This window comes from Cupressus sempervirens, chromosome 4 (assembly GCF_028749045.1).
Source record: "Cupressus sempervirens isolate cs-2001-9-10 chromosome 4, ASM2874904v1, whole genome shotgun sequence".
In the NCBI taxonomy this organism is placed as follows: domain Eukaryota; kingdom Viridiplantae; phylum Streptophyta; class Pinopsida; order Cupressales; family Cupressaceae; genus Cupressus; species Cupressus sempervirens.
The window spans coordinates 659,194,252-659,210,234 of record NC_143121.1 but is presented as its reverse complement, the minus strand read 5'-3'; positions in this window follow the sequence as shown (position 1 = coordinate 659,210,234).

Sequence of the window (15,983 nt, the reverse complement as noted above, 5' to 3'; positions counted from 1 at the left end):
GTTAGCAATCAATGTTGACAATGTGAAGAAGTTACTAGAGAATTTTTTCTCTTTATACCCCAAATCGTGCAATCTAACACTTTTCACATAGGAAGTCAGGAGCCACATAATAAATTTGGAGAGTCATATACAATCAACTGGCATAACTCTACCAAGGTTTGCAACCCAGAGCGAGAAATATTTCAAGAATCTCCTAAACTCCCAAAGTCAGTTAGCAATGCTACATGTAGATAAAGTAAACATAAAGGCTAAACTAATTATCATCCAGTCTATACTGACTCCAAATATGGAGATATTGCATAAGGAACTAGCCTTTTTTGAAACACTCATGAAGAGAGATCCACATCTTTCTACTCATGAAGGCTTAGTACAACTTGTTGCCAAGCTAGCCATCCAAATCAAATCATTGGAAGTATCTTGTAACAACTGGGTTGCTACTTTGAAAATTATGCTTGAGGTCCATAAAATGTTTTTTAACAAACACACTATAAGTGTATAAGCATTTGACATAAGTATCAAAAGGGGGAGAAATAAGAGAAAAAGAAGTATGAGAGAGATACTGAAGGAGATAATATTTTTGTAGGAGCTACTATTTCTGAGAAAGGGGGAGTCAATGATAGAAATAGAGTACATAGATTAGCTTATGCAAATCTACTTAGCAGGAGGAATGATTTTGGTTTAGATATAAAATAACACAATTAACTCATGGGGAGTTATTGATTTTTGAGGTATTACTGATGAGTCATAAGTTTTTAAAAATTTTTGAAGTTTTGAAATTTTGTATCTAAGTGGATATTATCTAAGCTATGCTTGAAAGGCTTAAGGTTATTCATGTATGACCAAGTATTTTTCCACTAATGTAAAATGGGGAGATTGTTAATCTTAGATTGGTTTTGATAAATGAGTGACAATATACTTAAGTCATTTACTTAGTTCATGTTGAACAAGTAATACATACCGAGCATAAGTTTTTAGATAGTGTATGTTGAGTGAGAGATATTTAGTGTGTGCCAAGTAACTAGTAAGTTTTGAGTCACTCAAGTACTGAGTAGATAGTATGTGCCAATTTATTTAGATGTCAAGTGATTAGTGGATGCTGAACCATTCAGAGGCCAAGTTACAACATTAAAGTTGTAGTTGATGCCAAGCATCAGGGACTTCAAGTGTTGAGTTGTTAGAATTAATTTAGAATAAATGAGAGGGGGGATGAATTAGTTATCCAAGGTCCAGATGTACAAATAAAACTTTTCACATCTTAGTGAACCCATAAAACATTCATACTTATGCGTACATCCAAATGACTATGCAACCACTTCAAAATTGTAGCTTACTGTCAAATCAATTTGCAAAAATGTAAAGCATGAAACATAATAGATTTATCAAAACATATAACACAATGATTTACATGGAAACCCAATTTTGGAAAAACCACCAGTAACATGCTACTCTATTTTCACTCTTCTGAAGTGATGCCCTATGAAAGGCCAACCTTGTTAAAGGTTATAATACACACTGTTAAATGTAACCCTGTTAAAGGATTCCAATCACCTTGTTAGAAGTGAGCCTTATTAGAGGACTTTAGGCCATTCACTTGGAATGCCACCCTATTAAAGGATTTACTAATGACTTTTAGGTCAACCTTAATCCAAAAGATTTACCCTAGACTAATAAAATTGTTAGAGAGTAATAGTAGAGCTTTGATCTGATACAACTTAAAATTCTCTTGTAGATTACATATTTCTATTCAACCCTCCATTCTAAATAGCCTTCATACTTTGCAGCTCTAATAGCTTGTTCACCCTTCAAGCATATATCTCCTTAAGCCTTCTTGCTTAACATGCCATTGCAGACTCCTCTCTTAGGTCACTTGATGAAGAAAAACACCTTTGACCTCTTGTCTCCCATGGGTTCTTACATATAACAACCTTGCTTCATGACCAAACATTCCTATAAATAGGAAATTAAGATATTTTGCAGCTCACTCTCCATCGTCCAAATTAGGGTTTAGATGAGTTAGGTCTAGGATATGATGTATCTACCCCATATCTTTTCTATTCTAGAAACTTCCTCTAGAATCCACTTTGAATTTGACATAAAATGGTTTACTTAGAATTTTGTGCCACCAGATCATCATCCTTATCTTCTACCTGGTTCACAAAATCTAAGAAAACAAACTTATTAGCTCAAATTCATCAAATTCACAATCTTTGAAATAATGCAGCAGCTCAACATTATCAATCTTCTGATGCTCGACACACATTATGTTACTTGACATCCACTACAAAATCACTCAGCATCAACTAAAATTTATTGGTGCTTGAAACCTACTAAAATTTACTTGGCACTAATTGACTTTCTCAATATCCATTAGAATTTTCACTTAGTTAGCTCCAACTGATTTTCTGCTTGGCATGCACTAACTTTTCTTGGCACCTACTATTCGCTCGGTCAAGCTTGGCAAACAAAATTTGTATCTCATGTTCTTTTATAATTTTTGATTGTAGCTAGCATTTGTAACCTCAAGTAGACTATCAATGCATCATGTTACCACTGTCTTAACTAATCCTTGCACTTCATTACATAATTATAACTCAACCTTTCCTCTAGTTGTTGTTGTTACCTCTCATTGATCAAATCCTCTTCATCAATCAACTAAGTAATAGTACTTGAATCTATAAGCAATTGTCTTACTAGAAAAAAAAGGTTTAATAGGTTTGACATCAAAGAAAAAACAATGATTGAAACATGTAACAATCTCTCTCATTATAATCTTTCTCATAACAATGATCTTTTCAATCAGATTTCAACAATCTCCCTCTTTGGCATTGATGGCAAACAAAACTAATCAACCAAGTTAATCAAATGATGAACATCTTGTTCAACCAAACTAAGTCAATTAAAAATAGTAAAATAATTCTAGAATGAAAACTTGTATCAGCATTACTCCCTCTATCAATAACTTCCATCTTCTGATTAGGTTACAAAAACTCTTGCTTATAAACTCCCTCTGAGTTTCTTCACTTGTATCTCCCTCTTACTAGGTAGATCAAGATTTCTCCCTCTTTCATGTAACTTGCTTCTCTATCTCCCTTTCTATTCAGCAACATCAACATATCATCAATTTCTCTCTGACATTATCTATTGCACTTGATTAGTTTATGTACTTTCTCCCTCTTTGACAATAATGCCAAAGACATATACCAAAAACTTTTTCATCTTAAATACATGCAGATTTATTCTTTTGTAGTTTCTTCTATTTCTCCTTTTATCACCTTACTTGTGACTGATTAGAAGCTTCAGCGCTATGAATACTTTAGGAAGCTCCTAAAGCAAGATCCTCTACATCAATTTATAATATTTACCAATCAACTTGTTTGATGTAGGGCTGTCCTCTTATTACCTAGATAGCGTTTGATAGGGGTACCACCCCTAATTTACCTCTTAGATACCCATGAGCATCCTTAGGTAATGCTTTTGTGAATATATCATCAATTTTCTCCTTTAAGTTAACATATTCCATCTTCAACACTTTATCTTGAACTAACTCTCTTACATAATGATACTTGATTGCAATGTGCTTAGTCTTTGTATGCATCACTAGATTTTTTGATATATTGATAGCAGTTATATTATCACAACAAAGTATCACAGACTCTGTGATCTCTTCCTTCATTCCTTTGAGTAGCTATTTGATCCATACAATATTCATGCAGTTGATAGTAGTAGCAACATATTTTGATTCAGTAGTAGATTGGGAAGTACAACTCTATTTCTTACTAGTCCATGTAACTAGTCTCTTTCCTAAGAAAAATGCTCCTCCACTAGTGCTCTTTCTATCATCAAAATTTCCAGCCCAATCAGCATTAGTGTAGGCTCTCAATTCAAATTTTTTATTCTTCTTGTAGTATAAACCAAACTCTTCTATTCCTTTTAGATATCTCATTATTCTCCTCACAACCATTAGATGATTCTCCCTGGGATTAGCAAAGAATCTTACAACTATTCCTATAGATAATGCAATGCCAGGTCTATTGTATACTACATACTACAATTTTCCAATCATAGACCTAGACAATGTTTGATTCACCTTAGCTAAATCATCATTCTTTGTCAATTTGTGTTCTATCACCATAGGTGTACTTATTGGTTTGGAATCGTCTAATCCAAATGTCTTCAATATCTCTCTAATATACTTTGATTGAGTGATGTATATACCATATTCTATTTGATATACTTGCAAATGCACAAAAAATTTGATCTCTCCAAACATAGACATTTCAAATTTATGCTTCATCTAATTTGCAAAGTCCTTACATAAAGCATCTTGACCTCCAAATATGATATCATCAATGAATATTTAAGATAACAAAATACCTTTGTCTTTCTCTATCTTCATGTACAGATTGCTATTATCATCAATCCTTTCAAATCCAATCTTCACAAGATAATTATGAAGTCTCTTATACCATGCTCTTGGTGCTTGCTTCAAACCATAAAGAGCTTTGTGTAGTCTACAAACCATGTTCTTATTGTTAACATCAACAAATCCTTCTGGTTGTTCTATGTAAACTTATTCTTCTTGTATGCCATTAAAAAATGTAGATCTAACATCCATCTAATAAACCTTGAAACCTTTTAATGCAGAGTAAAAAAGTAGAGTTCTTACTCCTTCTATTCTTGCAACATGGGAATATGTCTCTCCATAGTCAATTCATTCTTCTTGTGCATATCCCTTGCAAACTAATCTTTCTTTATTCCTTGTGACTTCACCATTCTCATCTAGCTTGTTTCTAAATACCCACATGGTGCCATTCACATTTTTATCTTCTGGTATAGGAACCAGACTACATGTTTTGTTCTTCTAAATTTTTTCAATCTCTCCTTCCATGGCCTTGTACCAGTCATCATCTTCTAATGCATCTTTAACTATTTTGGGCTCCTTCATGCTTAGCAAAAATGTATCAATTCTTAATCTATTTCTTGTCATTGGCTTAGCATCCTTGTCTCCAATGATTTGATCTGCAGGATGATGTCTCTTCACATATTTAGACAATCTTGGCTCTTTTCTTGTTTCTTTGTTTTGTCTTTCAGCTTCTGAGTCACTATGTATATTTCTGTCAAGTATATCAACTCCTCTTTTAGGAATACTAACTTTAGAATTAGAATGTGTAATTTCTTCATTCTGTAACTTGACATTTGAATGTAGCTCGATTCTTGACTTCAATTTGACATTCACTAGCTATGACTCGGTAGTCACTAAAACTTACTGTTGGTTTCCAAATTGATTTACAACATCTTATTTAGTAGACATTCCTTCATAAAAGTATACAAATGATTTGTATTCTTCTAGTTTTTTCATAGATTCAGCCTCATGTACTTTTGTATATTCATCAAAGTTCACATTTACACTTTCCACAACTTTGTTAGTGTTAGTATTTAAACACTTATAAGCTTTAGTTCTTGTGGAGTAACCAAGAAATATACCTTCCTCACTCTTTGCATCAAGCTTTTCATTTCTAATATCTTTAAGAATGAAACATTTTCTTCCAAATACTTTAAAATATTTCACATTTGGTGATTGTCCATACCATAGTTCAAAAGGTGTAGTATGAGTACCTTTCTTGACTTGTACATGATTCAAAGTATAGAAAGTTGTACTTACAGCTTCTCTCTAGTATTTCAATGCAACATTCTTCTCCATTAGGTGTATTTCAACATAGTCCATTATAGATCTATTTTTTCTTTCAACAATTCTATTTTGTGGAAGGATCCTTGGTGCAGATGTTTGTCTTTTAATTCCTTTGTCATTATAGAACATCTCAAACTCATTTGATGTGAATTCTCCTCCTCTATTTGATCTCAAACATTTCAAACTCTTACCTATTTCTTTCTCAACTCTTGTCAAGTACCACTTATACATTTGAAAAGTATCAAATTTTTGTTTTAGAAATATAATTGTCATCATTCTAGAATAATCATCAACAAATAGCATAATGTACTTATCTCCTTTGTAGCTTTACAAATAAATTGTTCCACACAAGTATGAATAATATCAAGTATATCTTTAGAGGTATAATCTTTACTCTTAAAGCTTGACTTTGTCATTTTACCTAGCTAACATTGTTTGCATATTATGTGGTCAGGTTTCTTCAACTTAGGCAATTGTCTAACTTTCTTCATGTTACTAATACTAACCAAGTTATCAAAATTAACATGACATAGCCTCTTGTGCCATAGCCATACACCATCAAATCTTACAACAAGACAAATAGCATCCTCTATATCTAGATAAAATAGATTACTTCTAGTTTGATCACCTTTACCAATCTGTTTTCCACCAACATCATATATCTTAGCAATGTTGTTTTCAAATTCAACCTTACATCCCAAATTATTCAATTGTGACACACTCAACAAGTTATAATTTAATCCTTCAACATAGTAAGCATTGTCACATGAAATTTTATCTGAGTTTGATAAAACCTTTTCCTTTTATCAAACATGGTGCATCATTACCAAATCTTACACTATTTCCTTCATAACAACTTATTGTAATGAACTTACTTTTGTCTCTAGTCATATGATGTGTGATGGGAACACAACCCAAGAACAGAATGGACACAACAGAAGAAGTGAAATTTTATTAACTGAAAATTAAGCTAGTACATTCAGTACAGAGAAAATAAACTTCAAAACATGCCCTAAGGGCTTACAATAGCATAAATGTGGAGATAATTTCTCCTTTTAGTACCTCCTCTCAAACTCCACTCTGAACTGCCTTTTACAATGCCAGGAATCTCCTTAAATAGACCTCGGAGGGTTAAGGACTAGGAGTACATTCTAGAAAGTGCTAGTAGGCATCCACCGACCAAATAGAAGGCTCCAGAAGCTACGTTAGAAGTCGACGCAAATCTAGAAGAATCCAAAAATGGTAACCAAACTTTCAGGAGGAATAACTTTTGAACCGTAGCTCTGATTGATGAATCGTTTACATTTTTGGAAAGCTCTCGAAGTGCTCTATAGCCTTATGGAGGAGTTTTTCTCGTCCCCCATTTTTTGGCCCTTTTCAAGGTCATTTAATGCCCCTAACTTGACTTTGAAGCATTCTTAGGAGGTTTCCAAAACCCAAAAAATTGCAATAACTTTCAAATCGTGGGGCCTTTTGACCTGATTCTTTTTCTGAAATGCTCTAAATTACAATTACATTTATCTAGCCAATTTACACCTCCTAGTTCACCAAAATGATGGCTCAATTACATACTCCTATTTTTTTGGGATTTACACAAACACTGATAGTGGAACTATGAGAGTTGGAACCTTTATTTGACCCAAATGGGTATCCAAAAATGAAAACACATGAAACAAAAACTAAGTCTAAGTATATTTTTTTGGGTGACACAGGATTGCCCTTATACCTCTGGATGCTCCTGCATCAATGTGAGTATCCACTGTCAATGATCCATCTATCATTTTTATTTACACAAGTCACAAGTGCAGTTACCTCATCTTCATCAAATTCATCCTTCATTGTAACATACACTAGTTCATCATCATTTTCATCGATATCATCCTTGCCTTCTTCTTCAACAATGTAGCATGAATTCTTGCCTTTATCTTTGTAATCTCTATTGTCATCTTCTCTTCTATTTTTGTAATTTTCACCACCATTGTAGTTCTTCTTCTATGTACATCTTGTAGCAATATGACCAACTTCATTGCAATTGAAACAAGTGATGGGTAACTTACCTTTGAACTTTCCTTTTCCTCTATGGAATCTTCTTGCCAGTAGTGCTTCTAATTGTTCAACATCTTCCTCATCTATATTACTTTCACTAGATACTTACTTTATCTTTCTCCTCTTCTTCTGCTTGGGTTCTTCAGAGTCTTTCAATAATAGATTAGCTTTGAAAGTAGATTCAAGGATCTCTAGTTTATAGTTGTCAAAGTTAGATAGCTCAAAAGTAGTGAGTCTATGTACTAGACCTTCAAGGGTTAGATCATTCCTTAGAATAAATCTTAGTTCTTGAATTGTAGAAAATCTAATTGCATAGATGGGAAGCAATGTCCTCAAGACTTTACTTAACACAGTATCATCATCTATTTGAGTAGTAGCACCTTTTATTGCACACACAACTTCTTTTATCCTAGCAACATATTCAAAAATATTCTCACCTTCTTCTATTCTCATGTCATCAAACTTACCTCTGAGACTCTCAGATTTGGTTCTTTGAACAATTTTGTCTCCTCCATAGATGGTATTTAGGGAATCCAAAATCTTCTCTATAGTGTTACATCTTTTGATATCATCAAATTTGGCATAGCTTAGGGTAGAGGCAATCTCCAACATTGCTTGATTGTGTTCTTTCTTTTTCTTCATATCTTTAGGAGTTGAAGCACCTGCTGGATTAACATATTCTACTCCAATGGTAGTTTGTGCATGATCTCTAATTCCTCCAAGGCATAGCTTCATCAAACTTTACCATGTAGAAAAGTTATCTCTGTTGAGCTTAGGTACATCTCTTTTTGACATCTTGATCTTTGTGCTTCTAGTACCTTCAAACTAGTCCTTTTAAGTAGATGACTATGATACCAATTGTTGGAATTACTTTAGAATAACTAAGAGGGGGGTGAATCAGTTATCCAAGGTCCGGATGTACAAATAAAACTTTTCATATCTTAGTGAACCCATAAAACATTCATACTCATGCATACATCCAAATGAATATGCAATCACTTAAAACTTGTAGCTTACTGTCAAATCAATTAGTAGAAATGTACAGATTGAAACATAACAAATTCATCAAAACACATAGCATAATGATTTATGTGGAAACCCAATTTTGGAAAAGCCACCAGTAACATGCTACTCCATTTTCACTCTTTTGAAGTGATTCCTTGTAAAAGGCCAACCTTGTTAAAGGTTATGATACACATTGTTAAATGTGACCCTATTAAAAGATTTCAATCACCCTATTAGAAGTGACCCTTGTTAGAGGAATTTAGGCCATTCACTTGGAATGCCACTCTATTAAAATTTTTACTAATGACTATTAGGTCAATCTTAATCTAAAGGATTTACCCTAGTCTGATATAATTGTTAGAGAGTAATAGTAGAGCTTTGATTTGATACAACTTACAACTTCTCTTGTAGATTATAGATCTCTGTTAAGTCCTCCATTCTACTTAGCCTTCATACTTTGCAACTCTAATAGCTTGTTCACCCTTCAAGCATATATCTCCTTAAACCTTCTTGCCTAACATGCCATTGTAGGCTCCTCTCTTAGGTCACTTGATGAAGTGAAACCCCTTTGATGTCTTGTCTCCCTTGGGTTCTCACACATGAAAACCTTGCTTCATGACTAGATATTGCTATAAATAGAAAATTAAGATATTTTTCAGGTTATTCTCCATCATCCAAAATAGGGTTTAGATGGGTTAGCTAGGATATAATGTATCTACCCCATATCTTCTCTATTCTAGAAAATTACTCTTGAATCGACTTTTAATTTGACACAAAATAGTTTACCTAAAATTATCTACCACCAGATCATCATCTTTATCTTCTAGGTCTAGTTCACAAAATCCAAGAAAACAAACTTGTTAGCTTAGATTTATCAAATTCATGATCTTTGAAATAATGCAATAGCTCGACATTATCAATCTTCTGATGCTTGACATAGTCTGTGTTACTCGACATCCACTACAAAATCACTTGACATCAACTGAAATTTACTAGTGCTTGACACCTAGTAAAATTTACTTGGCACTAACTAACTTTCTTGGCATCTATTAGAATTTTCACTTACTCGGCTCCAACTAATTTTTTACTTGGTTTGCACTAACTTTTTTGACACCTACTGTCCACAAGGTCAAGCTTGGCAAAAAAACTTTGTATCTCATGTTCTTTTATAATTTCTAATTGTAGCTAGCATTTGTAACCTCAAGTAGATTATCAATGCATCATGTTACCACTATCTTAGCTAATCCTTTTACTTGATTACAAAAGCATAACTCAACCTTTCCTCTAGGTGCTATTGTTACCTCTCATTGATCAAATCCTCTTCGTCAATCAACTAAGAGATAGTACTTGAATCCATAAGAAATTGTCTTACTAGAAAACAATAGGTTTAGTAGGTTTGAAATTAAAAAAAAAATAATGATTGAAACATGTAACGATCTCCCTGATTACAATCTTTCTCATAACAATGATTATTTCAATCAGATTTCAACACAAGTAATATAGTTTTGACATAGTTGTTTGTAATATCACAAACTTCTATGTAAACCATTTTTGAGTTGACTTAAGGATTATTTTATGATCATCTTAGATGATAAGAATGAATATTTATTGTGAATCCCTATGCATTACATATAGAAAATCAAAAAAAGGGAAGAATTAAGTGACAATATAGGTGAATCACAATCGTTGATTCATACCTAACCCTAAGTCACCTAGGTCTTCTTAAGGAGGATAAACCCTAAACTTTTTATGAATGTAGTAATGAGAAAAGAGAGAAGTTTGCATGTGCAAACAAATCATTCATGGTGACTAAGGAGTTGTGATACATAATAGAATCAGTTAGAGGAGAACAAAGGAAAGGAATTAGAAGACAACAGAGATACATCTTATCAGAAAGGATAAAGTACACATGAGGAAAGAGTTGATCTATCATCAAGAAATAGAGTTCTAACCAAAGGATCATGCTAAGACATTCTAATAGGTGAATTACTTAAATCTCTTAATAGAGTAGTCTTAAAAGGCTATTGTAAATCCTTTAACAGAGTGCTTACTTTATTGTAAGTTAAAGTCCTTTTACTAGGCACACTTCTAATAGAGTGTTGAAATTATTTAATAGAGTAAGATCTAACAATCTTGTAAGCCTTTAATACGGTAGACCTTTCACAAGGTAGATCATGTTTCATGATCAAAATATTGTAACTTTCATTAGCTACACTTTATTACTATAGTAGTGGAGATTTGTGGGTGTCATCCCCACTCCATTTTCACCTTCTCCTTGGAGGGCTTCTGGGTAACTAAATATCTCATGTCATACATGTGTTGAATTTTTTTAATTTCATGCTATGGATGTATATGGTTAATTTGGCATTTTAGTTTACATATATAAATTTTGAGATGGACGTGTGGTGAATGATTTTAAGGTTAAAGTTTTAAGCATTGGTTCACCCCCACACCCCCCCTCCCCCAGAGTTTACTTTCCATATTGCATTTCCAACACACTTAATTAAGAAAGATAACATATGTGGGGACAAAGATAGGTCCACATATGATCCACAAAGAGATCCCGACAACCATAGAAAGCCTCGCTATCACAACAACCTTGTAGAAACCAAAACCTGCATACTACCTAATATTTTAGGAAATAAGAAAAGAGAAGGATAACTCCCACATATGCTGTAATTAAGTTCCATTAATATAGGATAAGGATCCATGATATGTCTTCATTTATATTCCAACTATGTGGAAAGAAAGAACACAAACAATAAGGTCCATTCCATAAAAAACAAACAAGAACAATAAATGGGAAATGTTTTTGGTTCATGAAAGATTTCATATATACCCAAGAAGCTCTTGCATCAAGATTATACTTATCTTTGTTCTCTTGGATCTCTTTCTAATTAATTTTCAATCTAACCTTTATACAAAAAAAAGTTAGGAAAAAACTCAAATTTAATTTTTTTGATTGTTCCTTGATGTGAAAATACTTATCACCATTAACTGCATAAATGAGTGCACTCCTATCTACTTCTATTGAAGCTATCATGGGTATACTTATACATGCATCCTTTTCTAACTTGGATATTACTTCTTTCATGAGTTATAGTCTTTCTAGTTTCCTTTCACACTTTTCATCATTCTTTACATTCTTACTTCACTTAACATGACTCTATCTAAGTGGTTATCCTTTGTCATTACCTCTATTGGGCTTGTTCTTTATCTTTCTTCAATCACCTTATGAACTTGGAGTCTCACATTATAAGGTTAATGTGCTTCACTAGTCATAGCTCTATATTGGTCATTGTTCCTTCTTGGAATTGACATCAATGACAACATAGACATAATTGAGTGTACTAATCAAATCACCAGTCTATCCTTAGGCTTTTTAATTATATATGCCATTTTTTTTGTAGTGTAATAGAATCTAGTACCTTAGGTAAACTAGGTGGTTAAAATGGTTCTATCAAGATTAATATTATTTTATGATTATCTTTATGGTCATTTGAATGTAATTCAAAATATATTGGGTCTTTATGTAAGGCAATGACAAACCTTTTGCAAGAAGTTGTTCAATTAGGTCCTCATTGGCTAAAATGGTACAAGTAAGTGGATATTCCCAAGGAAGAAAAATAATATTGTAAAAGGGTTTTTTCAATCAATTTCATTACATTTCAAATGTCCATGAAAATTTATAAGTTAGTCATGTCAAAGGCGTAAAAGTTGACAAAAAGTTGCAAAATGCAACATTTGCAAGAGTTGCAAACAAATGATGTAAGGGAAGGATTTTGGTCCTAAGGGGTATTTGTAACTTCCAAATAGGTTGAAAACATATTTTTTAACCATTTAATGGTCAGTTTAAGGGTGTGTGATTAATTTGGAGGAATTTTGGTAAAGATCAAATTTTGCACACTTCTAGTTATTGCCATGCTTCTTGTAGGTTGGTAGATGTCAAGTGGTCATCCTTCTTTTGGGATGCAAATACTTGAAATGGTGATTGTAGAATGGTTAGAAATGATAGTAGACACCATTAAAATAACTTGTATTATATTTGGCTGATGAATAAACATATGTTTTGATGTTTTTTAATCAAAATTTTAGACAGTTACTTTGAGTTAGTCACATTTGTCACAATTTGAAGATATTATATAATGAGTTAACTTTATTTTATAAAATGTTTAGGCTTCGGTCATGAACAAGGGTAGAAGAATGAGTGGGTTTTCCTAAAATTATTTTCAAACCCTTGGTTATAGAGATATGGTAAAGGGTTTGTAAATGTATTAAATATTAACCATCCAAATATTATAATTCTTGGGTATTTTATAGGGAACTCACATATCCTTGAAATGGAGATAGTTTTGTTGATCTTAGATTGGTTTTGACAATTGAGTGTCAACACACTTAAGATATTTACTAAGTTCATTCTGAGTATAATATGTATAGATGTTGAGTTGCAACGAGTGCTGAGTCACTCATGTACCAAGTTACTCAAGTGCCGAGAAAGTTCAAGTGTCGAGCGAACAATAGATGTCGAGCAAGTTTAGGTGCAAAGCTAGATAGAACTATAGTATGTACCGAGCATCAACATTACCGAGTATTGAGTAACACAAAATGGACATAGTTGTTTGTGAAGGCACAAACAACTATGTAAACCATTTTTTTTCTGCCTTATGGATAGGTCTCGAAGCTTAGAGGATAAGATAGAATCTATTTGATTCTCCATGCAATCAACATGCAACCAATTAGAAAAATGGAATGACATAGAGGAAAAATGTATGAATCTTAGCTGTAGATTCATACCTCACCCTAAGTCATAAAATCTTTATAAGGAAGTCAAAGCCCCATATTTCAAAGGACTAAATGAGATGCATGTGAGCAAAGAAAAGAAGGAGGAAAAGGGGTGAATTATCTAGAAGGTATTCAAGGTGACTTAGAAGAAGGAGAGAATTGAAAAATTAGTTTGCAAATAGAGGATCAAGGATACATCAATTTGATATCAGATTAGAAAGGATCAAGATGAGCTGAATTGAGATTTGAAATCAACAATACTAGATTGTAAGTTTTTAGATCAAACATTCTACTATTATTTTCTAACAATTGTATTAGTAGGGTGAAATCCTTAGGATTAAGTTTGATTTAACAATCATTGTGAAATCCTTTAACAGGGTGACATTCAAGTGAATGTTTAGAAATGCTTTAAATAGGTACACTTCTAGCAGGGTGTGGAATCTTTTAATAGGGTAGGATCTAACAATCCTTTGTAAGCCTTTATCAGGGTAGGCCTTTCACAGGGTAGATCATGAAAATGTCAAAACTATGTAACCTTAACAGGTGAACTTTATTGCTACAGTAGTGAAGAGTTGTTGGTGTCATACCCACCCCAATTTTATCTTCTTATTTGGAGGGTTTCTAGGTAATCATATATGGTTTCAAGTGCTAATGTGGATGCATTTACTTTACATTTTATTTCAATATGTTCATGCATGTATTGTTTTTGAAATTAAAAGTTTTACTAGTTAGAAATTAGAACTTCTGATTCACCCACCTCTCAAAAGTATATTTGCCACTTGTAAATTCTAACAATTGGTATTAGAGCCTAGTTCTCATTAGGAGAAGCCTCACAACTTAGAGAAAATATCTTGAGATGGAGGTGTACATGAAACTGGGAAAGATTATAAAGAACCAAGGAATTGGGATTCAACTCATTTTGAACTCACTAGAAGAAGCTAGGGAGAAATTGAGAAAATCCTTAAAGAGAAGGAAAGACACTGCCATTGTAGAAAATGACACACAGTACAAAGAGATTGACACCACAAATTTATTTGCAAGTGGAGACTCAAATGAATTCAATGTAGCAATTATAGATCTGATGGAAAAGAATAGGACACAAGTTGAAGAATTTAGAAATCTCAAATTGGAACAAGAATCACAAGCCATGATGCTATGTAAAGTGACAGAAAAAAAGAAGAGAGCCATTGAAGACAAGGTCAAGATAGAAGAAGACAAGAGAAATTGAGCCAAAATACTGTAAGATAAGTCAATTGAGCTTGCCAAAATCTCTAACATGCAACCAGACACCCTAAGCTAGATGATGAATTCTCATCATGAGCTAAATGTCAAAGACATTGAAATCACCACACTAAAGTTGCAGAATGGACAACTACAAAATGATCTAAGAATAGAGAGAGATTTTCAAGAGCTTCAAAAAGCCAAATGAAGCCATGAAGGACTTTGAGAAACTATTGAAATCTCCAAGATCCAACAATGATACATCAAGGCTAGGCTATATCAGCACTGAAGAAGGAGAATCACCTAAGAGTACTAAAGAAAGAAATGGAAAATGTAAGAATTTCAAACCTACTTGCCATTTTTATGGTAAGAAAGGACATACTACTAATGTGTGCAGGAGCAAGAATGAAAATCAACATGACAAACCTAAAAACATGGGTCATTGTCATAAGTGCAAAAAGTAAGGTCATCAGGCACATGAATAAAAAATTGGAACTATGCATGCACCAAGATTTGAAGGTTACTCCTACAACTATCAAAAGCATGGATACAGAGCCTATGAATGCAGATCCAAGTACATATGATCATCAAACAAGCCAACAAAGGGAAGAAGCAATGAAAACTCTTATTATTGGGATTACAATACAAGACATAGCTGTCATTATTGTCAAGAGTATGGAAAAATCCATAGAAATTGCATAAGAACACACTTTAGTGATAACTACAACAGATGGTTGAGACAGACTACATGGTTTAGTTGTTTGAAGATTGGTCATATCAACAAGCATTGCTTAACAAGGTCAAAAGCACCTAATTTAGAATTAAACAAAGGAAAAGGCAAGGTAGATGTTGAACACATCAAAGGAGAGATGAACAAGACATGGAAGAAAAGAGATGGAAGTAATACATTGAATGAAGGGATCACTTCACCTAATAGGTCAAGTGATGACACTTCATCAAACTAAGTAAAATAAGGTATGTGGAACTGATATTTAGAAGTTTATTCATACATTAGTTCTAAGATAATTTAGTGTTGAAAAGGATAAATTAGCATGAATAAAGATGCAAGTCAATAAGAAAATCCTAGGTCAAATCTTCAAGTTTTCACATTTTTGTTGAGTGTGTCAAGTGCTCTTCAGATGTTGATTAAATGCTAGGATTTTCCAAGTTGTCAGAAAAATCCAGTTGGACTCGAGTAAGTAGAGGTTGTTGAGTAAAGGTAATGTTAGCAGTAGCCAAG